Source organism: Pangasianodon hypophthalmus, chromosome 30 (genome assembly GCF_027358585.1).
Source record: "Pangasianodon hypophthalmus isolate fPanHyp1 chromosome 30, fPanHyp1.pri, whole genome shotgun sequence".
In the NCBI taxonomy this organism is placed as follows: domain Eukaryota; kingdom Metazoa; phylum Chordata; class Actinopteri; order Siluriformes; family Pangasiidae; genus Pangasianodon; species Pangasianodon hypophthalmus.
This window is the reverse complement of record NC_069739.1, coordinates 7,849,431-7,875,038: the sequence shown is the minus strand read 5'-3', so window position 1 is coordinate 7,875,038 and position 25,608 is coordinate 7,849,431. Positions and strand designations below refer to the sequence as shown.

Below are 25,608 nucleotides of genomic sequence, written 5' to 3'. Positions count from 1 at the left end.
ATGGATTTGAAATAAAACAATCAAGATTTGATCGAAGTGTAGACTTTCAGCTTTATTTTAAGAGGTTCCACAAAAATATGGCATTTACCATTTTGGAATTGCAGCCATTTTTAAGCAAAGTACCTCCATTTTCAGGGGCTCAAAGGTATTTGGACAAAGTGACATAATTGTAACTATAACCATAATTTCAATACTTGGATGAAAATCCTTTGCAGTCAATGACTGCCTGAAGTCTGCAGCCCATGTTCTCAAAACTAAAATTCTGAGTTTCCTCCCTGGAGATGCTTCGCCAGGCCTTCACTGCAGCCACCTTCAGTTGCTGCTTGTTTCTGAGTCTTTCTGCCTTCAGTCTTGTCTTCAGTAAGTGAAAAGCATGCTCTATTGGGTTGAGATCAGGCGAATGACTTGGCCATTGAAGAATATTCCATTTCTTTGCCTTCAAAAAGTCTCGAGTTGCTTTCGCAGTATGTTTAGGGTCATTATCCACCTGCACTGTGAAGCGGCGTCCTATCAGTTTTGTAGCATTTGGCTGAATGTGAGCAGAGAGTATAGCCCTATACACCTCAGAATTCATCTTGTTACTTCTGTCCCCAGTCACATCATCAATAAACACCAGTGAGCCCGTTCCATTGGCAGCCATACATGCCCATGCCATAACACTGCCTCCACCATGTTTGACACATGATGTGGTATACTTTGAATCATGAACTGTTCCTTTCTTTCACCATACTTTTCGCTTCCCATCATTCTGGTACAAGTTAATCTTGGTTTCATCAGTCCAAAGAATCTTATTCCAGAACATGGGCGGCTTTTTTAGATGTTTTCTGGCAAAGTCTAATCTGGCCTTCCTGTTTTTGAATGTTACCAGTGGTTTGCACCTTGTTGTAAACCCTCTGTATTTACATTCATGAAGGCGTCTCTTGATTGTAGAATTTGACAATGATACTCCTACCTTCTCCAGAGTATTCTTGACTTCTCTTGATATTGTGAAGGGGTTTTTCTTCACCAAGGAAAGTATTCTGCGATCATCCACTGTAGTTGTCTTCCGTGGTCTTCCATGCCTTTCGATGTTGTTGAGCTCACCAGTGCTTTCTTTCTTTTTAAGAGTGTACCCAACTGTTGATTCGGCCACACCTAAGGTTTTTGCTATCTCTCTTATAGATTTATATTGTTTTTTCAGCCTAATGATGGCCTCCTTCACTTGCATTAAGATCTCCTTGGACTTCATATTGGTAGCACCAGTCGAACAGCTGCCAAATGCCAACTCAATACCTGATATCAACTCCAGACCTTTTATCTGCTTCATTTGTCTTGAAGTAATGAGGGAATGGACCACACCTGGTCAATTAACTTCTTGTCAGTCAATTGTCCAAATACCTTTGAGCCCCTGAAAATGGAGGTACTTTGCTTAAAAATGGCTGTAATTCCAAAATGGTAAATGCCATATTTTTGTGGAACCTCTTAAAGTGAAGCTGAAAGTCTACACTTTGATCAAATCTTGATTGTTTTATTTCAAATCCATTGTGGTGGAATATAAAGGCAAAATCACAAAAACTCTGTCATTGTCCAAATACTTCCGCACCTAAGTGTATATTGCAGAAAGAAGAGTCAGTGCTGTTCCATTCAATGTTGATGGCTTCAAACAGTTGAGGAGTAGTTGAAAATGTTTCCTGGTTAGTTTATGTTTAATGTAAGACCAATTATTCCCTACATGGCTCAAATCTGGACTCTGACCAGGCCAAAACATGAGCCTGATGGACTTGCTCTCAAGCCACTTTTTGGTGGTCTTTGCAGTGGAGCATTGTCTTGCTGAAAAATAACATCTGATCATTCCTCTTCAGAAAACAACCTTTGGGAAGCAAGCCTTTCTGACGTATTCTCCTGTATTCCAAAACATTAATTTATTTTTCACAGTGAAGCAGCTCACCAGTACCAGCAGCACCATGACACCTCTTCCTCCATGCTTAACTGTGATAGAGATGCTTCCACTATTGTATTTCTCATCAGATCTTTGAAGTCCTCTCTGGAGCATCACCATGCAACTCAAAGCATGATTCATCACTCTACACAACTCTGCTGAACCACTCTGTATCAAACTTTCCATATTCTGCAAAAAAACTTCATTCTTTGATGTTTTTCTGAGAAAGCAATGGCTTTTTAAGACATCTAAACACAAAACCTGCATTAGATAACAGGTAACTTTATATAAACTTTATAACTTTTGTATAACTTTTTTTAAAAGTACAACATGCCATTCTGTAATAAGCAGAACAAAACATTATGGCACATACTTTAGGAAAACAGCATGATACCACTCAGACGTTGATTATTTTCCTATAATTGCACATCTCGTCTTGTTTTGTTCCTTACTTGACGCGGTAGGCTATAGGAAGGTAAATTGTTAATTTTCTTATTGACAAAAATATATACTGTAATATAGACAAAAATAACAAACAAAATAAATCAATAAAGCAGGTTAATGCAGAGATCCGGTTTTCTACACACTGCTCCTAAAATCCTACAGGGTTTCTGGAGTGGTGAATCAAACAAATCAAAACTTAAATAGTTCGATGCCCTTAAAAAAAAAAAAAAAAAAAAAGAACCCAAGTTTCTAAACAGAAACCATAATAATGATGCAAAATGTAAAAGAATATGATGTTTTGCACAATTTACATAGATACTGTGACACAAAGAAGAGTCATTAAAAATAGAAAAGATCACTTTATATATTTGTCACCACAGACAATTCCCTGCCAGACCAGCAGAGGGCATCTCTCTCATAGTATGAATTTCTTCCTTGATTGTTCCACTGATTTTAAGTTTAAGTAAAATTAACAAGAAAACCTTTGTTATGTACACATAAACATGAGTTCACACAGCATTTTTTACTTAAAAAAATGTAACACCAATAGAATCTGTAATTGCAAGTTGATTCAAGTTAACATTTAAGCTTTTTCTGTAGCTCCTTTACATTAACACAAGGTAATTAATTGAGTTGAACCTAGGTACTGAATAAAACTGGTCTGCTTACTGCACTGCTTCCAAACTTTCGATATCTTAAAATAAACAACACAGACAATTAGCACAAAATAAAGCATTTTTTCCTTATTTTTGGACAGAAGTTGCAATAGAATAGTTAAAAAACACATAATATTTTGAGTACAGCTCAATAAGAAAATAATATCACTTCATTCAACAAAAGTTTACAAAAAGCCTTTTCAGACAATTAATACAAAAATGAAATATTTTGTTTTTTGACAGATTGCAATACTACTCTGAAAAAAAAACCCTTGTTACTCAATGCATGTACATATACTTATGAAACACACATGCAAAGTCGATGCATAATTGCAAACTTTTTTTTTAATTCAAAATATTCATAAATTTTGTAATTGTTGAAGTACCAACATTTGTAGCAATTCAAAAATTCAGTTTAAAAAGCACCCCTTGACCACTAACTCATTAAACAAGTGTTAATTGATGTTAAAAAGACAAACTCTGATATTTTACTTCGTTTATTTAAAGACAATTTATCTGAAAATGTTTTCACCATATTCACCACGTTGTGCTTCAGAAAATGGCCCCAAGTTTTTCGCTAGATATCTGCATATCACATCGTTCGCAGTCATACTTCAAATTTCATGTTAGATTTACTTAACCTTAACCTAAATATAATCATAGCTGATGTGACTCACGTTCTTTTGTTCATTTTATGCAATCTTCAGGTCACCTTGTAATTGATATTTATATATATCAATTACATATAAAGGCCTTCTTTCTTCTTTCTGCAGAAATCTGGATGTAGATTTAGATCTCTAATGAGCAATTATCTGTAGACCAGCTGTAGTAGCAGCTTTATGGCACAAGATGTCGCCACTTAGGAACCTAATCAGAGCTCTACAATAAATAATAAAGTAACCATATACTGATGGACATTACAGCTGTGTTGAAATTAGTGAAGTTAATGTTGCAGCTCATTCCCAGTTTTGCTTTTAATATACTCACTAAAGTCACAATCTATGTTAAATTCTAATTATTATTGCTATTATTTGTTGTAGTGATTTTTTTTAAGATATATAAAAAGTATCATTGGTCATTTTTATTGAATTGAAAAGGAAACTGTGTTACATTGCAATTCGTTCAGAAGAAGTTTGGCTCCTGAAGTCTACTGCTGTGTTGACTCGATCCCTCAGTCTTCCTAGGGGTCATCTAATAAACTTCACTTGAGCTGAAGTATAGAAACAGCCCTTAAAATCAAGCTTAAGGCGAGGAGAAACTGTACAAATTTGAAACAATAAAAGTAAATTGTAATGCATTCATTTGTTTATTTAGGTAAAATTTCATCTAAAGAAAAGGCAAGAAGCATTGCAAGCATTGAGAAAATGGCACCTAAGACAGATAACAATCATGATACTGTGATAAAACCACCACATGAGAAAATATGAATAGCTATTAATACTGCATATAAAAATAAATTAGGTAATGGAAAGAGTGATGAAAAGATTTTCCAAAAAGAGAAATGACATAGCGTTGTTGCGGTTTCCTAAAAACCAGACTATATAAAAGACAGACACTCAGGAAATGTGACAGAGTGTGTGTGTGTTTCACTTTGAGGGACTGGTGTGCGTGTAGAAGAATCAGTAATGATGAAGTGCTTGTATCTTTTGTCTGTTGTGTTTCACGTCGCTGCAGGTGAGAAGTTATTTTCTATTTTCTATTACAGAAGGAGAGAGAATATTAGCCAGTTCTTAGTTCAGCTGTTTTGTGTTTAGTTCATGTGCTTTCTGTCCAGACTGGGTTTACAGTAGGCCGGAGTTCAGCCCTGTTCCTGAACAACCAAACCAACACTGTAAACTGTTTATCATTTAGAGTTTTAATTAACAACAACTTTGCTTACTACAGGATTTTTTCTTGCTGATTAACTTTAGTCTAAAATGTACTGATGAAGAGAGGTGGGCTAATGAATAAGGAGGATTCTACAGTGAGATTATTTTACATCCCTATAATACTTACAGTGTATGTTTTTACACATTTACTGAATTACATCTCTCACAATCTCTGTCTCATTGAATGTATCTATAATAACTCATAAAACGTAGTAGCAAAATTATTTTCCTGTAACTTGTACGTCACTTCCTCATGCTGGTCTTAGCTGTAAATAGATGCGTGTGAATTTCACACCTTTTTCTGCTGTCCCTCTGTCAGTGACCAGCTTCACTTCCTACCTTACGCCTTATTTGCAGTTTTTTTTTTTAAACATACAGTGGCTTTATTGATATTGCGTTCACATCTTCAAAACTCACATTAGTGGTCTATATCGACTGAACTGTGTATCAGTTTTCATTGCCTTGACACAGAAAGGATTGAATAGCCTCAACTTTTAAAATTCATGATATCTTTTCTCACTCAAACTCAACCTCCAGCAAAACTCTGTCTATCTACAAATTATTTTTCAAATATTCACATACGGTTTTCAGAACTAATTAATAATCAAGTTCAGAACCAAAAGTTATGCATTTTATAATAATAAAAACAAATAAACAAACAAACAAATGAATAAATAATCACAGTTGATTTCTAATTTAGCCTTACCCAGGTGTTCTGTTTTTCACTTCATTACCATCTATACAAAAGGGGAAATCTATGGCCCTATGAGCAGTGTGGTGATGCAGTGGGTAGCGTTGTCTCCTCACAGCTCCAGGGTCCCCACTTCAATCCTGAACCCAGGGTCCCATATGTGTGGAGTTTCTGTGCTTGTTCTCCCCATGTCCATGTGGGTTTCCTCTGATTTCCTCCCTCCTCCTGAAACATGCCAGTAAGTCGACTGGCTAAGACAAATTGTTCTTTATTATGAATGTGTGTGTGTGGGTCTATGGTTCCTGCAGTTGACTGGTGTTCAATCCAGAGTTTATTTCTGGTATACTCCAGGTCTACTTTGATGAGAGAGAGATCCTTTGTGAGTGTTCTGGTAGAATGAGTTGGTTTTGAGGCGTGTATTAAGTGTTTTGATAGATATAATGTGAGGTTAACTGCTGTACTGAGCTGCACGATGGTATAGCCAGCTGCGTGAATAGTTCTGAAAAAGTGAACATAGTATTGAGAAAAAAAAACTGATAACTGATCATTTTAAAGAAATCTGCACATTCTGTACTACAGGGTTGCCAACTTTGGCTACCAGGCTGGATTGAGATTTATGAATCAAATTACATTTTTTGCTGTTTGGAAATGAGAATTAGGGGGTAAAATGTGCCTAACGGTCATGAAAACAATGTAAATGTACAATTTATGCTTTCCTTTTGAAGTAAAATAGGAAAAACATTTTCCTGGCATGGTTTATGAACCTATTTTGCTGAATTTTCTTTGTCGTATTCAGAGGCTGCAGACTGAGTTTTTAATCATCTGCAGAGGTGGCTCATATCTGTGGCATGGTTCCATCTGGGTCATCTTGATACACATTACAGAGGACAGTGTACCCTCTAGTGATAATTTATCTCTTGTCTCAGTTTTGTTGAGGCCTATCACAGAAGGTTTTCTCAGAGTCTGCATTTGAGTGCGGTAGGCAGAGCACAAGCTGTGCCACTTTCACAAGTCTTTGGAACCTGGGTGCACCTGTTAAACGGCTCTTCATGGCACTCAAGTGTGCCCTTATGATGTCCATTTGGTGGAATTCCTTCTTCCCATCCACCTTGACCAGGGCAGTTTTCCAGACCCTTTCTGGGATGTCGGTGTCTTCTAGCATTTGAAAATCCAGGAACTCCTCACCCATGCTGTCCGGTTCTCTGGCATTGTCAAATGGCAGAAGGTGATTGTCAAATGTCAACACTAGTTTCCTTTCTATTATGAAATTCTGTAAATAAAACTGCAACTAATTCTTCATCACCAACTTAGCCAAACAAGACAAAACACACATTTCAATTACAGAATCCCTCCCTCCTACGAAGGATCTTGTCTTATCCATTACAGCAGCTGGTGGCCAGCAAACACTCCAAATGACTCAGATTATCTTAATTTAATTATTGTTTACTTGGAATATTGGTATAGTCAAACAGGGTTCATTTGTTCACCTTTGGACAAAGTAAAGCACATTATTCCTTTTGGTGTCCAGTCTCTGCCTGAAGTCCACAAACTGAGCATGTGACAGAATTGGGTCATTCAGTGGCAGCTTTGTCAAGGTATACTCTGTAGACTTCACCAGAAAGCCCATTGCTGCTATGTAGAAGTTAGCAACATCACTGGAGGAAATCTCGCCAGCCTCATGCACCTTCTCACAGTGGCGCTTGTTGTCAGTCCTAGGGCCAAGCTGGAGGTCTGAAAGGCCAAAAAGGCAACAAAACATCTCTTTATCTCACAGCAGAAGCATGCTGCCCTCACTACATATCAATAAGTTATTGCAGTTTACATTTAAAAAAAATGTAAAAATTTAACATATCTAGTCACTTTTATTCACCTGGCAATTGCCCATATGGGGCCACCCCCAGTAGCAGCAAGTGAACTCAACCAATGAGAAATCTAGCCAGAAGTAGGGCATCAGGATGGGTCAGGCAGGTCATTACCATGTATACAAAAGGGGAAATCTGTGGACCTGTGAGCAGCGTGGTGATGCAGTGGGTGGCGTTGTCTCCTCACAGTTCCAGGGTCCCCGCTTCAATCCTGAGCTAGGGATCCCATCTGTGTGGAGTTTCTGTGCTTGTTCTCCCGATGGCCATGTGGATTTCCTCCCTCCTTCTAAAACATGCCAGTAGGTGGACCAGCTAAGATAAATTGCTCTTTGTTATTTATGTGTGTGGTTCCTGCAGTTGACTGGTGTACAATCCAGGGTGTGGTTCCAGTATACTCCAGGCATGTATGAAGTGTTTCGACAGTTATAGTGCATTGTGATATTGATATGGATGTGCTGCACACTGGTGAAGCCAACTGTGTGAAGAGTTTTGAAAAAAGTGAACATAGTATTGAGAAATGTGCAAGCAATTATAAAAACTGGAAACTGATCATTTCAGCAGCTGGTAGAGCCACCACTCCACGTCTCTCAGATTACTGGTATAGTGAAACAGGGTTAATTTGTTCACCTTTGGACAAAATAAAGCACATCATCCCTTTTGGTGTCCAGTCTCCGCCTGAAGTCCATAAACTGAGCATGTGACAGAAGGGGGTCATTCAGTGGCAGCTTTGTCAAGGTATACTCTGTAGACCTCACCACAAAGCCCACTGCTGCTTTGTAGAAGTTTGCAACATCACTGGAGGGAATCTCGCCAGCCTCATGCCGCCTTCTCACAGTGGCGCTTGTTGTCAGTCCTAGGGCCAAGCTGAAGTGCCAAAAAGACAACAAACCATCTCTTTCTCTCACAGCAGAAGCATGCTGCCCTCACTACATAACAATAAGTTATTGCAGTTTTCATTTTAAAAAAAAAAAAAAAAAGGTAACATATCTAATCACTTTTATTCAGATGGCAGTTGGTTTTCTTGTCCAAGAAGGTCAGCAGTCTCTAAACCTGTCTTGAAAGCTACAGGCTTCAGGAACTTTGACATCAGCTTTCATATGAAACTCCTTATTTGAAATAGAGATATTAACCTCCCAAAAACACATTACACTAACTGAACGTGAATAACAGATTAAACTCCATAAATATAGGTAGAAGTACTTGATAACAGAGGAGATGAACTTCAATGGTTGGATCCTCAAGACGGAAATCTCACAAAAATCTTACACTTCTAAATGTGTGAGAGTTAGCAACGCTGGTAGTATTACTCTCTCCAAGTGCTCTTTATTTTCAGATGTGGTTGTAACATGGTGTCTAACCACAGCTGTCTAACTACAAGTGGCTCTGTGCGAGTTAAAAGAAAACACATACATGATCACAAGATAGTGTAACACACACACACACACACACACACACACACACTAGTTAGGAACTGGGCTGAGAAACAAGAGATTAGGAGTTTTGAGTCCAGCTGATGTTCCACTACTGACCCTGTGTGTTTAATAAACCTCTTAATGACAAACTGGACAATTCCTTCAACCTCATGACTTGTTTTTTGCTCTCACCATCAGCTGTGAGCTTTATACTGACAGAGGTGAACCTTTCCTAATCAAACCCAACACTACAATATAGTACAATCCTAACTAAACAAAATAAAAACAAACAAACAAACAAACATTATCTGCTTCCTGGATGTACCAAATCTCAAATTATCCCAAAATGTATTATCCATATGAACTAAATTCTTAAAGTAGTCAGTAGTAGTAAAACAGACAATACATGATTTTGGAATTAAAAGTACTGAAGCATACAGCGGGTAAAATAAGTATTGAGCACGTCACCATTTTTCTCAGTAAATATATCTATAAAGGTGCTATTGACATGAAATTTTCACCAGATGTTTGTAACAACCCATGCAATCCACACATGCAAAAAAAAAAAAAAAAAAAAAAAAAAAAAAAACCATAGATGTCCATAAATTAAGCTACATGTAATAATGTGAAATGACACAGGGAAAAAGTACTGAACATGCTTACTGAAATTTATTTAATACTCCGTACAAAAGCTTTTGTTGGTAATGGCAGCTTCAAGACGCTTCCTGTATGGAGAAACTAGTTGCATGCATTGCTCGTGTGATTTTGGCCCATTCTTCCACACAGTCTTCAAATCTTGAAGCTTCCGTGGGGCTCTTCTATGAACTCTGATCTTTAGTTCTTTCCATAGATTTTCAATTGGATTCAAGTCAGGTGACTGGCTGGGCCATTCTAGCAGCTTTATTTTCTTTTTCTGAAACCAGTTGAGAGTTTCCTTGGCTGTGTGTTTGGGGTGATTGTCTTGCTGAAATGTCCACCCTCGTTTCATTTTCATCATCCTTGTAGATGGCAGCAGAGTTTTATCAAGAATGTCTCAGTACATTTTTCCATTCATCCTTCCTTCAATTATCTGAGGTTTGCCAGTACTGTATACTGAAAAACAGCCCCTCACCATGATGTTCCCACCTCCAAACTTCACTGTTGGTATGGTGTTTTTGGGGTGATGTGTAGTGCCATTTGTTCTGCAAACATGGTGTGCATTAGGGCATCCAAAGAGTTCAATTTTGGTCCCATCTGACCAGACTATATTCTCCCAGTATTTCACAGGCTTGTCCAAATGTTGTGCAGCAAACTTTAAACAAGCTTCAACATGCTTTTTCTTCAGCAATGGAGTCTTGCATGGTGAGCGTGCATACAGGCCATGGCGGTTGAGTGTATTACTTATTGTTTTCTTTGAAACAATTGTACCTGCTAATCCCAGGTGTTTCTGAAGCTCTCCACAAGTGGTCCTTGGCTCTTGGACAACTCTTCTGATAATTCTTTTCTCTCCTCTGTCAGAAATCTTGCGAGGAGCACCTGGTCGTGGCCAGTTTATGGTGAAATGATGTTCTTTCCACTTCCAGATTATGGCTCCAACAGTGCTCACTGGAACATTCAGAAGTTTTGAAATCCTTCTGTAACCAATGCCATCAGTATGTTTTGCAACAATAAGGTTGAAGGTCTTGAGAGAGTTCGTTGCTTTTACCCATGATGAGCTGTTTCTTGTGTGACACCTTGGTAATGAGACACCTTTTTATAGGCCATCAGTTGGGATGGAACCAACTATTAATTTGCACTGACAAGGGGCAGGATTGCTTTTCAATTACTGACTGATTTCAGCTGGTGTGTAGGCTTTCCATTCCTTTTTGCACCTCCCTTTCTTAGTGTTCAATATTTTTTCTCCGAGTCATTTCACATTATTACACATAGCTTAATTTATGGACATCTATGGTTTGATTTCTTTGCATGTGTGGATTGCATGGGTTGTTACCAACATCTGGTGAAAATTTCATGTCAACAGCACCTTTAGAAATATATTTACTGATAAGTTCATAAAATTTCATTCTGAAACTTCAGGTAACGAGCGCGCCCTAGCGTCTGGTTGAGTGTTGTTCTTATAGAGCTTATTTATAGAGAATGATTGATGCTTTATCACTGCATTCTTTATAACTCAATAAATAGATTAATTTGAGTTCAAACTTGAATAGGTTAACAGACAACACACAGATCCACTTCCTGTCCATCTAACAGTCGCATCAACTAACGGACAGTTTCTCTGTCTGTGATCATCCCGGACATCAACATTTCTCCTGCATCCACTGATAGCCATGTTGTCGTCCTGATGTCTGAAGCTGCTGGTGTATAAAATACGCCACTTCGGCTTCATCTGTTTTGTTGCGTCTCCACCACAACTGGTTTCTGCATAACGTTCTCTCAAGAGTCCGGAGACGTAGGTTTATGTTGTGACTCTTCCAATAAAATCAAGATTTCTCTATTTGTGAAACCAAAATAATCCTGTAATGTTTTCCATAATCATACAGGCCTACCGTCTAATGACATGCAAAGACGCAATGATCAAGAAATGCAACTAAAAACTCGTAACTGTGAGGGGAAAAAAGTCAGAATTGTGAGATATAAAGTCGCAGTTACCTTTTTAATGTTTTTCTCCGGGGCGGAAACGGGCTTCATACCCGCGCGCTATCAATCCCCGGGTGATGACGGTGTAGATGACGTCATGTTAGATGTATTGCCATGAGCATACGGCACTCGCGTCGAGCAAAGTCTACAAACACTGACTGTTTTCTCTACATGTTTTTCACCATCGCAGTTGGAACTGATTGCAAACCCAAAATGTTCCCAGACAGGAGGCTTATATGATGCAGGGGGCGGCTCTATCAGCGGCTTGTCTCCTCCGCTTGCCATGTTAAACTGCAACACACCAACACGTGCAGAACGGTGATGTCATCAACTGATTTACATACAGTGCAGTTCATTGGACAACTCCTCTTTAACCCACGTGATACACAGGAGGAGAGAATCCATCTACAGAGCCATGCAGGGGCATTAGCGGAGCTGTCTGTCTATTTCACACTTTGTTTTCTTCACCAGAACAGATGTTACAGATGCGTCACCAGTCTTTAGATTAACTGCAGTGCAAATGCGTTTTTCTTTTACACCCCTAGTGTCTAACCACAGCTGTTTAAATACAAGTGGCTTTCAAGGATTTAAAAAAATACACACATCATCATAAGATAGTGTAACACACACAGTAGTTAGGAACTGGGCTGAGAAACAAGAGATTAGGGGTTTTGAGTCCAGCTGATGATGTTCCACTACTGACCCTGTGTGTTTAATAAACCTCTTAATGACAAACTGGACAATTCCTTCAACCTCATGACTTGTTTTTACTCTCACCATCAGCTGTGAGCTTTATATTGACAGAGGTGAACCTTTCCTAATCAAACCCAACACTAAAATATGGTACAATCCCAACTAAACAAAATATAAACAAATATACATAATTATCTGCTTACTGGATGTACCAATTCTCAGATAATAATATGGAAATTAAATAATTTAATTTCCATATTCATTAATAATTATCAATTCTTATTAAAACTAAGTAATTTTTTTCATTAATGACTGTGAGCATGCTTTACTCCAGAGTCATGTGCCATATTACTAACAGTGATAAAAACAGTCATCAGTTTTAATAAGTTTTTTTTTTTTCAGTAGGAGGAAGAGAAACTTCAACACAATCAACAACAAACTCTCCACCTGCATCATCCTCAACAACACATCTGTATTATTACATTTATTAACATTTTTGGTGTTTTATTACAGTTTTCAGCATTAGGGCGGTTTTACTGTTGGCGATACCCGGTGTAGTGGCATTTATTTGTTGGAGATGCAGAGGTATGTACACAAACACACACACACACACACACACAAGCAGATTTTGAGATTGAGTAATTAGGTAAAATTTGTGGGTGTTTTTTTCCACCATTTTTTGCTACTGGGAATCAGATCAAGACAATAAAATTAAAGTTTTATTAATTTAGTTACAATTAGTCAGTAACTAAATAAGTCAGTCAGTAATTCAGTAAGATACTTTCATGTACAATAATCACTGCAAAATAAAGTTTAAAATGTGGCTCTTTGCATCACTCAGTGTTAATGTATGTGAGTTGAAGCAGAACAGCAGCCTCCACACTTTACCTGATTACTTCAAATACTGAAATTCTGTAGTTAAAACTAGAGGTGTGATTTCTGAGGTCTTTTCTCATTAGGAGGAAGATGTGGAAAGAACATGATTACTGAAGGACGTCCAGACTGTAAAGGAAAGCAGGAGGATCAGGTTAGTGTACATGCAGGCCTGGGTTCAGCTGCATTTTTATCATCATGTGATATCTTTAAGTCTTTGAGTCCTACTGTGTTCTTAATTTGATCTCCATTCAATTCTGCATGGCTTCTACAATAATAAGTTATAAAATTTGTTTCTACCTTTAGAGATTTAGTTGTATTTGTGATTCGCTGCAGGTAACACACATGAACCACACATGCTTTCATTGAACAGTGAGTTATAGGAAAGTATCTTCTGCTGCTTCTATCAGAACAAAACATGGTGTAAAAATAGAAGTCAGATTTGGAAATTTGTTTCGTCTTTACAGGATTTTACTTGCTTTTTGGAGTTAATGGTAAGAGGCACAGAATTTTTATGTTTGTTATATGTATAATTTTCATCTGTCTTTTCACAGACTGTACCTGATGTTGCTTATTCTGCTGTAACCCACATTAACACAGCCGGAGCAGCACGAGTCCAGATCAACGCTGGAGAGACAGTTGAATATGCCAGCAACTAATCCAAAGTAAATATAAATACATTTATACATGTATTTTTTTTTTGTACCATAAAAAGCAAATTCAACAGATTCATCCAGACTATTGTGTTACATTTACTTATGTTAGCTAAGGGTATTGTTCTGCATTCATTTTGTCTGTTAATGAATAAAAAATTGGATAAAACTGGATGGATAATCTTGCTAATTATAATTTGAGTGTACATGTCATTCTTATCTTATGCATACCATTCTTATATCAGGTTAAGAAATGAATGTTCTAGAAGTTTTATTGCCATCATACTGTTTTGTGTAAAAAGACTACTATATGCTGTTTGTAGCCAAATGGAAAAATATGATGGTGTGCTTGTTGAGTGTGGAGTATTACACAGTATTCTCTGTGCACGGCATGGAACAACGTCGGTTAACTGACGCTGTGAGAAAGAGGAAGTAGCCGTTCTCCCATCAGCCCCCTTGCTGCCCTGGCCTCAATCATGTGGTTACTCTGACATGCTGAGCGGCTCACAGTGGCTCTAACGTTCCAAGAAAACTCTATGTATGTATGCAGCTGTTGTTTTCTTACCACAAGATAACTGCCAGAGATGAGAATCACCCAGATACTTTCCTGTGTGTGTGTGTGTGTGTGTGTGTGTGCATGCTGAGACCATTCAACAGTCACAAAGTGTTTTATGTCAGTATCTGCAATAAATATCACTGCCATATGGACATCTTTTACTTGAACCTATTTGCATTTACTCTGGTTATTCAGGGTTCATAGAACTATAGTTACATACTTTACAAGGGTCCTACTTACTTTATATCAACCTTAACAAAAATTGCAACAGTAAGTTATATCACACAACTGGAATAATTCCAATAAACAAAATTCTGTAATATCAGTAATGAGATAAAAGTCATGTACGCAAGTCATGGAAACATATACCACTGAAAGTACATCTGGTATTAATGTAATTTTATGGATAGAGGAGAATTGTTTTCAATGTATATCAGTATAGAGGAGAGCAGAGCACAATCTAACACATTTTGGTTTTTGCTTAATAGATTAACAAATACTTAAGTTAGAATAATCATGTTTTTATAAAAGCAGCATATACATCTCTGCTACAAATGAACACTTGAACTTGCACCTACTGTTCATGTACAATTCCACTGAAAGTAGGTAAGGTTCATTGTAACACACAGAGGGTTAGTTTGCTAGAAAAGCCTGATAAATTAGTGCCAACAAAGTTAATTCAGTACAATGAGTTGGCAGGTAACGCATGACGATTCTCACTGTGTCTGATTCGCTCAAGTTTACTTATGTGTGTCTCTTTGTGCCCTCAGGCTGGCTCATAACCTGAGAGACAGAAAAGAGCATGCAACACACACACACACACACACACACACACACACACACACACAGAGCGTGAATTTGACCTTGACAGAGTGAAAGCTGTGAGTCCGGGACAGGCAATTCGGGGGCGCGGCTTTTAGACACTTAGCGGTAATAACACCGAAAGCGGAAAGCGAGCGTTAATATAATGTGGATCTATATAATATAGTGGATCTGTTAATATAATTGGGCCAAGGGGCTATTTTGATTCATTATAAAATGAACATTTCAGATTGGTAGTGATGATCAAACCCACTGAGATTAGTTCACAGTAACCTACTCTATGTTCACAATAATAATGAAATAATTTTACTGTAGAATTTTAAAGTATTTGCTTCTCAAAGTCAATGGATCTGTCAGTATAATAGTGCCAGGAGGCACTTTTTAATCCAGTATAAAATGGACATTTTAAACTGGTAGATGATCAAACCCATGTACAACAGTTCATAATGAGTTACTCTATGCTCAGAATAAAGATCAATTAATTCTGCTGTAGACTCTTTAAGTAATTGCTCTTCAAACTCATATGATCTGTCAGTATAATTGAACCAGGAGGCTATTTTGATAATAATATATTCAATAATTTATTTATTTTGTTTCTTTTTAAATTTGCTTAATTATTTACTTAATTTACTTAATTAATGGTGTTTGCAGTAAAGAAACAAACTTTTCTACTTGTTCTTATTTTATCCTTTTGGTTAGTTTTCATGTTAATGTTGTAAGCTTTTTAAAATAATACACATTTACATATTTGTGTGTGTGTGTGTGTGTGTGCACTAAAGAAAAAAAGAAAAAGAGTAGGTCACTGTGAACTGATTTCAGTGGGTTTGATCATCTAGCAATTTGAAATGTCCCTTTTATAATGAATCAAAAAAGCCTCCTGGTTCAATTATACTGACAGATTCACTGATTTTGAAGAGCAATAAAATGACATTTCTACAGTAAAATTCTACTTTCTACTTTATATTTCTAAATGAATTGATTTCTATTGGGAGCATAGAGCAGGTGACTGTAAACTGATCTGAGTGGCTTTGAGATTTGAAATGTCCATTTTATTTCAGCAGGAAGTTGAAGAAAAATATTAATATTTTGGTTTCAGAGACTTCCTCTGTGAAATGCTCCATCTATACTTTTTAACATTTTATTCATGCTTAGATTTATAATAACAATAATAATAATAATAATAATAATAATAATAATAAAGTTTCTTAAATGATGTTTTTATTTTTATTTGCCTTAATGATTTATACCGTCTCTATAAACTTGATCGATTTTGCCCATTATTTAAAAGTAAAAGTGTAAATATAAAAGCGTTTACCCTGTATACTCATAAATACTGTGAACTGTTGCGTGTTGGTTTTGTTATTTATTTAAATTTCATTTTGTATAAAAGTGAAGTTGCTTTGGTTGTGTAGGAGCTCGCGGACGCTCGCTTTCCGCTTTCGGTGTTATTACCGCTAAGTGTCTAAAAGCCGCGCCCCTGAATTGCACGAGCGGCTAGATTAACCGCAGTCTCACCTGCGCTCGCGCCCCGGTGCCTCACATGTGCATGCCCATGTACTGTAGCTCTCCGTGCAGCTCGCGCTGTTCTCTGTGGCTCTGGCATCACTGCCGTTTATTTAATTCATTTATTTACTTTTTCAAAAAACTCTCCAGTACTCGCCAGCCCCTATTTCTGACACCATGTTATGCTTTTAACAACACGACAGAGAGATTCAACGTCCTTTCAGCTACTTTATTATACATAACTTTAAGCACGCGCACAAACAGCATTAGACCAACAACTGGTGCCCTTCTCTAAACTGTCCGGTCAGCAACACACACAAGCGGAACCAAAATTGCATGTTATCAGGCACATCACACTCTGTAGAGAGATTTATCTGCCTCTTGGAGCCACAGAATTTATATATGTGATATATGTATCATTTTTCATGTTCTGTCTTTTCTCAGATCGTGTCTGATGTCACTTTATTTACTTCTGTCATTTACACTTGCTACTCTACTGGCCCACATTAACACAGCCGGAGCAGCACGGTTCCAGATCATCACTGGAGAGAAAACTGAATATGCCAACATTATAACAAACTAATCCAAAGTAAATATAGACAAATTCTTAGATATTATAGAATAATGCTGAAAACATATATTAAATACACACTATGGCAAGCACAGGATTTTTTATGAATTTTACATTTAAATAGCAGATTCAGGCAAATGCAAGTGTGTGTTATTTTATATCTTATGTGTACCATTGTTATATCAGGTTACGAAATGAATGCTCTAGAAGGCTGTTTCCATCATGCTGTTTTGTGTAAGAAGACTGCTATACAAGTGACTTTTAAACACAACTGAGTTCATTTTTTCAAAGCTCACACAGTTAGCACAGAGTGGACTGAACTGTGGATCAGATTTCCAGCAAATCTCTGTGGATTGGCTACACTAAACTGCACTTAAGTGTGAATGAGTGTGTTTTCCAGGATGTATTCCCACCTTGCACCCAGTGTTCCCAGGATAGTCTCCAGATCCACTATGACCCTGAGCAGGATAAAGTGCTTACTGAACATGTATGAATGAATGAACATGGATCTAATCTGCATTTCTGGTTGTGAGGTTAACTGCTGTACTGAGCTGCATGTTGGTAGAGAAGAGAAGAGTTCTGAAAAACTGAACTCAGTGTTGAGAAATATATGTAACCAACTTTAAAAAAGATTGTAAAGGAAGTATGATGTAGTATTTGCAATAAATATCACTGTAATATGAATATTTTCCCCGAAAACTTCTTGCATTTACTCTAGGGCTCGTAGAACCATAGTTACACTCTTAACTACTATTTCAACCTTCTTAACTGCAGGAGTGGTGAGAATCTACTGGATAACGTATGCCACCATGTCATGAGGAACACACACAGGAAGAGCTTATTACCAGAGTATGTAGTTCTTCTTTGGCTTGGCACAAGAAGTAGTGTAGGACTTAGTAGTCCTTAAAGGACTCTAGCACAAGGAGGAGGGGGATTACTGTTATGGCTGCCATCATCAGTCCTAACATCCTCAACACTAGTTGGTACTGTACATAGTGACCTGGCTGAATCTGACTGGCAAGCTTAATAATGTCACATGTTGTAGTGACAAGGTGACATTCTGAGTAAATCTAGTCTAGACCTGCTTCTTGGTGAGCGTATATAGGAGACAAAATAAGACGTGGCATTCTTTAATAAATAAAAACTGTAATTTTTGCCAAATTGCAGTGGTAGAAGTGGAATAAAACACTACGACATGAACTGTACGAAAACGACATCATACCACTCTACTGATGATTATTTTCTTATAACAGCACATCTCATCTTGTTTTATAGACAAAAATGAAATAAATTTTCATTTTTTTTTCTGGTTTTGTACACAGTGCTTCTAAAATCCTACAAGGTTTCTGGAGTGGTGGATCAAATAAATCAAAACTTAAATAGTTTAATGCACTTAACAGATTAAAAACACTGACACAAGTGTTCTAAATAGAAACTATAATAATGAAGCAAAAGGTACAAGAGCACAAGCATTTGCACAATTTACATAGATTCTCTGACACAAAGAAGAGTCATTAAAAATACAAAAGATCACTTTATATTTGTCACCACAGACAATTCCCTCGCAGACCAGCAGAGGGCATCTCTCTCATAGTATGAATTTCTTCCTTGGTTGTTCCACTGATTTCCTGTACACACCTGTCTTCTGTTTCCCCTGATTGGTTCCCATGTATAAGTTCTGTGTTTTCCCTCATTAGTTGCTTAGCATTTGTGTTCATGAGTAGATATTGTCTAGTTTATGTTGTTTGTAGAGGATTTTTAACATTAGATATTGTCACAAAGCAACTTTACAGCTCTACCCCAAATTTCTAACAATATGCGAAGGAAATAATTGTATTGTCCTGTACATGTATATGAGACAATAAAGGCCTTCTTTCTTCTTTCTGCAGAAATCTGGATGTAGAATTAGATCTCTAATGAGCAATTATCTGTAGACCAGCTGTAGTAGCAGCTTTATGGCACAAGATGTCTCCACTTAGGCACTTAACCATAGCTCTATAATCAAAAAACAAATAAAAAACATAATTAAATAAACTAATCACTTTTTTTTTTTTTTTTACATTTTAAGCTCTTCAAACTCTAATAACCCATATTAATAATTACAATTATACACTTATGATTAAGCTGACTTTTGATAATGAGTCATGATCATCACTCATGACCAGCCTCTAAGTGCTCCTCAGCTCACACATAGTAAATGTGTCTTTATTGCTTCCTGTAAGTCTAGGGAAACACACTTGCTGGTGAATATACTGATGGACATTACAGCTTTGTCCCAAACACTAGAATTCATGTGTGTTGAAATTATTGAAGTTAATGTTGCAGCTTATGTCCAGTTTTGCTTTTAATATACTCACTAAAGTCACATGATCCGTGTTGAATTATTATTATTGTTATTAGTTGTAGTAGTATTTTTTTTTATTATTTATAAAGCAGGTCATCTGTCATTTTCACTGAATTGAAAAGGAAGATTTGTCACATTGCAACACGTACAAGTTTGGCTCCTGAAGTCTACTGTTGTGTTGACTCGGTCCCTCAGGCTTCCTAGGGGTCATCTAAAAAACTTCACTTGAGCTGATAAAGTACAGAAACAGCCCTTAAGATCAAGATTAAGGTGAGGAGAAACTGTACAAATTTGAAACACTTAAAGTATGTTTTAATGCATTCATTTGTTTATTTAGATAAAAATTTCTTTTAAAAAAAAGGCTACACAGAAGCGCTGAGAAAATGGCACCTAAGAGAGATAATGATGATACTGTGAAGTATGATAAAACCACCACATGAGAAAATATATGAATAGCTATTAATACTGCATATAAAAATAAATTAGGTAATGGAAAGAGTGATGAAGATATTTACCAAAAAGAGAAATGACATAGTGTTGTTGTGGTTTCCTGAAAACCAAAGTATATAAGAGAGAGACACTCAGGCAGTGTGACAGTGTGTGTGTGTGTTTCACTTTGAGGGACTGGTGTGTGTGTGTAGAAGAATCAGTAATGATGAAGTGCTTGTATCTTTTGTCTGTTGTGTTTCACGTCGCTGCAGGTGAGTGAAGTTATTTTCTATTTTCTATTACACAAAGGAGAGAGAATATTAGCCAGTTCTTAGTTCAGCTGCTTTGTGTTTAGTTCATGTGCTTTCTGTCCAGACTGGGTTTACAGTAGGCCGTAGTTCAGCCCTGTTCCTGAACAACCAAACCAACACTGTAAAATGTTTATCATTTAGAGTTTTAATTAACAACTTTACTTACTACAGTGTCATAATATTAATAGGGACAACAGTGTTGAACACATTCAATGGAAATATGTGGATTTTTTCTTCCTGATTAACTTCAGTCTAAAATGTACTGATGAAGAGAGGTGGGCTAATGAATAAGGAGGATTCTATAGTGAGATTATTTTACATCCCTATAATACTTACAGTGTATGTTTTTACACATTTACTAAATTATATCTCTCACAGTCTGTCTTGTTGAATATATCTGTAATAACTCAAAGCATAATAGAAATGTTATTTTCCTGTAACTTGTATGTCACTTCCTCATGCTGGTCTTAGCTATAAATAGATGCGTGTGAATTTCACACCTTTTTCTGCTGTCCCTCTGTCACTGACCACCAGCTTCACTTCCTACATTACGCCTTATTTGCAGTTTTTTTTTTTGTTTGTTTGTTTAAAAAAAGTGCCTTTATTAATACTCTGTTCACATTTTCAGAACTCACAACACCAGTCTATATGGACTGAAGTGTGTATCAATTTTTATTGCTTTGACACAAAAATGAATAACCTCAGCTTTCAAAATTCATGAATTCTTTTCTCACTCAAACTCAATCTCCAACAAAACCCTGTATATACTTTTTTTTTTTCACTTTACATACGGTTTTCAAAACGAATCAGTACAAGTTCAAAATCAAACAACGAGGTACTTTTTATTAAAAAAAATAAAATTGTAAAGAATAAACAAACAAATCACAGCAGATTTCCAATTTAGCCTTACCCAGGTGTTCTGATTTTCACTTCATTACCATCTATACAAAAGGAGAAATCTGTGGATCTGTGAGCAGCGTGGTGATGCAGTGGGTAGCGTTGTCTCCTTACAGCTCCAGGGTTCCTGCTTCAATCCTGAGCTCAGGGTCCCATCTGTGTGGAGTTTCTGTGCTTGTTCTCCCGATGGCCATGTAGGTTTCCTCTGGTTTCGTCTCTCTTCCTAAAACATGTCATTAGGAGGATTGGCTAAGACAAATTGTTCCTTGTTATGATTGTGTGTGGTTACTGCAGTTGACTGGTATACAATCCAGGGTGTATTTCTGGTATACTCCAGGTATATGTTGTTGAGAGAGAGAGCCTTTGCTAGTGTTCTGGTAGAATGAGTTGGTTTTGAGGCGTGTGTGAAGTGTTTCAATAGTTATAGTGCATTATGGATGTGAGGTTAACTGCTGTACTGAGATGCACGCTGGTAAAAACCAACTATGTGAAGAGTTTTGAAAAAGTGAACATAGTATTGAGAAATGTCAGTAAGTAATTATAAAAAACTGATAACTGATCATTTTAAAGAAATCTGCACATTCTGTAGTACAGGGTTGCCAACTTTGGTTACCTGGCTGCAGTGAGATTTATGAATCAAATCACCTTTTTTGCTGTGAGGAAATGAGAATTAGGGGGTAAAATGTGCACAACGGTCATGAAAACAATGTAAATATAAATATACATTTTATGCTTTTATTTTGAAGTAAAATAGGACAGACATTTTCCTGACATGTTTTATGAACCTATTTTGTTGAATGGTCTTTATGAACTTCAGTGGTTGGATCCTGAAAACAGGCATGGAGTCTCACAAATCTGGCTTGCCTTTCATCTACAAAATAAGTAGTTTATTAAAGCTGAAGTGTGTAATTTTTGCACAACTAGCGTCACCAAAGAAAACCGCAAAAATAAGCACTTCGATTTTTTTAGTGCCACAGAGATACAGTGTTTACAGTTTCAGAAAATTAACCTACAAATGGCTTACTTATAGTTGTCTCTGCTTAATAAGATGGGGTAGGAGAAAGTATTTTAACATTGAAAAGGTTACACACATCAGCTAGAGAGTCCTTCTGTACATTACTTTCATTATTTATATGAATAATAATCAAAAGGAACTTTTACCAACCTGTGGAGTCGCTCCACAAAATGCTCTAAAGCAGCTCTTTACAGCATTGTAGAGACGGAGTATACGGTTCACAGCTAGGTCCAAACTGAGCCATCTGATGCTCAAATGCTGCAGTACCTCCATGTACTTTGTGTCACAAAACACACAGAACTCTTCAATAAATAAAATATTTAAATTATTATACAAGTATTATACAAGTAGTATGGCCCTTCAATAAATGATTGCCATTTCATCTCACAATATTCACAAAGTACAATATATGTGTTATGCAAGGATAACTTGCCGTCAAGCATGCTCTTTCTCTTTGTGCTGGATTTGAATCAGCATGCAAGATCAACACAAAAATCCTGAACATCAAAGCCTGATATCTGGGGGGTAAATAAAACATTATGTTAGTCATATTACTGTATGTCAAATCACTCCCTGAAATAGAAATTATAAACAAGATCTAAAACACAGCTAATATTGTGACTTCCAGGCAATTACCTCTGAATACATCAACCCTCCAGCATGTGCATTATTGTCTACAATGTGGCAGGGACAGCCTAGGACAAATACAGAAGGATTCTGGTCCAGGACCCTGCTCCTAACTGAATTTCTGATACCCATGTTGACACTGGCATTGTGAACTGCAAGAGCCACACAATTGGTCCATGGGATATTGTAACTTTGCAGAACCCTCAGTCGCTAATGTAAAAAGCTGACTGCAGAGGTTCTTCACTAGTTCATGCAAAAGATAGGGGGCTATACACTTGTTCATTATGACATTGGTCTTAGTCCTGGCAGAAGAATATCTTTGAGCAAACTCTGAGGGAAACAATATGGTACAATCCTAACTAAACAAAATACAAACAAAAACACTTATCTGCTTGCTGGATGTACCAATTCTCAAATTATCCCAAAATGTATTTTCCATATGAACTAATAATTCTTAAGTAGTCAGTAGTAGTAAAACAGACACAATACATGATTTTGGAATTAAATGTGCTAAAGCATAAGTAGATTCATAAAATGTAATTTTGAAACTTCAGGTAACGAGCGCGCGCTCGTGTCTGGTTGAGTGTTGTTCTTATATAGCCTATTTATAGAGAATGATTGATGCTTTATCACTGCAATCTTTCTAACTCAAATTAATCTATGTAGTGAGTTCAAACTCGAGTAGGTTAACAGACAATGGCCCACGACTGTTATACATGCGCACACACATCCACTTCTTGTGCATTTAACAGTTGCATCAACTGATGGACAGTTTCTCTGTCTGTGATCATCCCGGACATCCAACATTTCTGCTGCATCCACTGATAGCCATGTTGTCGTCCTGATGTCTGAAGCTGCTGGTGTATAAAATATGCCACTTCGGCTTCATCTGTTTTGTTGCGTCTCCACCACAACTGGTTTCTGCATAATGTTCTCTCAAGAGTCTGGAGACGTAGGTTTATGTTGTGACTCTTCCAATAAAATCAAGATCTCTCTATTTGTGAAACCAAAATAATCCTCTATAATGTTTTCCATAATCATACAAGCCATGACAAATGCGACTAAGAAAACTTGTAATTGCAAAAAAAAGTTGAAATGACCTTTATAATGTTTTTCTCCGGGGCGGAAACCGGCTTCAGACCCGCGCGCTATCAATCCCCGGGTGATGACGGTGTAGATGATTTGTCATATTAGATGTATCGCCATGAGCATACGGCACTCGGGTCGAGTAATGTCTACAAAGACTGACTGTTTTTTCAACTTTTTTTGATCATCGCAGTTGTAACTGATTGCAAACCCAAAATTATGGTGGCCCTAAAGTGCAAAACACTTTAACAAACCAAAAACGCAATAGCATTAACTCAAAACGGAAAGGGTAGGTCCTGATCGAACATCAATCAATGCTCGTTTCTGATTGGACACGGAGTATGACTATCAAAATGTAAAGGAACTATGATTTTCAGTCTGCTGATATCTTAGACTAGCGAAAACGCTTGAATGATTCGAGTTCTTTTCTTCTGTTTCACAAACTGTAATGTGAAATGTGCCCTTACTGTGGCAAAAGCTTGAAGCCGTTCCAAGCTTCACTGTGGTTAAGCAGACAGTCTTCCTGAAACCACGGTTAATCAAGCCGCACGTAAAATTTTTACGGCGCGGCTTTTAGACACTTAGCGGTAATAGCGCTGAATTCAGAAAGCGAGCGCCCGCGAGCTCTTACACAACCAAAGCAACTTATCTTTCTACATAACGACCAATTTAAATAAATAAGTAACAAAACAAACACACAATTTACAGTATCTATGAGTATACAGGCTAAAAGTTTACATTTAAAAAATGGGCAAATCAATCAATTTAAAGAGAGTGCTTAAAGCATTACGCCTAAAATAGCATCATTTAAAAAACTTTATTATTATTATTATTATTATTATTATTAAGTGAAGCTTGGCAAAGCTTCAAAGCTTTTGCCACAATAAGGGCAAAACATTTCAATTTGTGAATGTTTTCAATTTGTCTGGAAAATACTTCCATAGTATTCAGTAGATTGAGTTTTTGTATGTTTGTTTCTGTAGGCTGTGCTCTCTCTGCTGATAATCAGAGAGAAATCACACGACACAAAGGTGGTTCAGTGCTGTTACCCTGCTCCTGCTCTGACCTGCACACCAAACCTCAGAAATTCACCTGGATGAGCTACAGAACAGGAGATTGGACAGAAATGTTAAATGATGAACGCTACCGTGGCAGACTTCAGCTGTTTAATAACATTTCTGCTGCTAATCTGTCTCTGCTCATATCTGACCTGAGAGAAGAGGATCAGGGAGACTACAGGTGCAGCACTGAGAAGGAACACAGATACATCAAGCTTTATGTTAAAGGTAAAGCATTTAAATACATTTGATATTCATTGTGAAAGCAGACTTCATGAGTCTTCAAATGAATTATAGTTACATATGTGACAAATGTGGACTCCATTTACCGTAACTAAAGGGGAATTAATCCAGGAGTCATATTGTGACACATCAGTATCAAGTTATAAATGGCAGTAAATACTGATTATGGTATCAGACTGACCTGAACTTTGGAATGCCATCAGATTGGATTTGACATTTCTCAGTCTAATCTAGGATTTATTTTGGTAACACTGTAGTGTTTATAGAGCTACATGACACCTGTATAATCCCTTCATGACAACTGACATAAGCCTACATAAACCAAACAGATCTAACCCGGGTTAATTAAAGGTTAACTGCTTTCATGACGCTGGTTACCAACTTTCTCAGTAAACCCAGGTTTTAACCCTACACTATTTATTTAAACCTACACTAACCGCAAAAAAAAAAAAAAAAAACC

The 25,608-nt window shown here is 37.0% G+C and overlaps 2 long non-coding RNA genes across 2 annotated transcripts; both read right to left on the bottom strand.

Moving 5' to 3' along the window:
* Positions 1 to 4,305: 4,305 nt before the first annotated feature.
* LOC117596587 (uncharacterized) lies at positions 4,306 to 9,078 on the bottom strand. The gene is made up of 2 exons (XR_008301284.1): positions 7,448 to 9,078; positions 4,306 to 7,308 (listed from the first exon to the last, which is right to left on the bottom strand). It is a non-coding gene; the product is annotated as an uncharacterized LOC117596587 (long non-coding RNA).
* A 12,750-nt stretch (positions 9,079 to 21,828) lies between these two features.
* LOC117596588 (uncharacterized) lies at positions 21,829 to 24,630 on the bottom strand. The gene is made up of 2 exons (XR_004577646.2): positions 22,285 to 24,630; positions 21,829 to 21,990 (listed from the first exon to the last, which is right to left on the bottom strand). It is a non-coding gene; the product is annotated as an uncharacterized LOC117596588 (long non-coding RNA).
* Between the last annotated feature and the right edge of the window lie 978 nt (positions 24,631 to 25,608).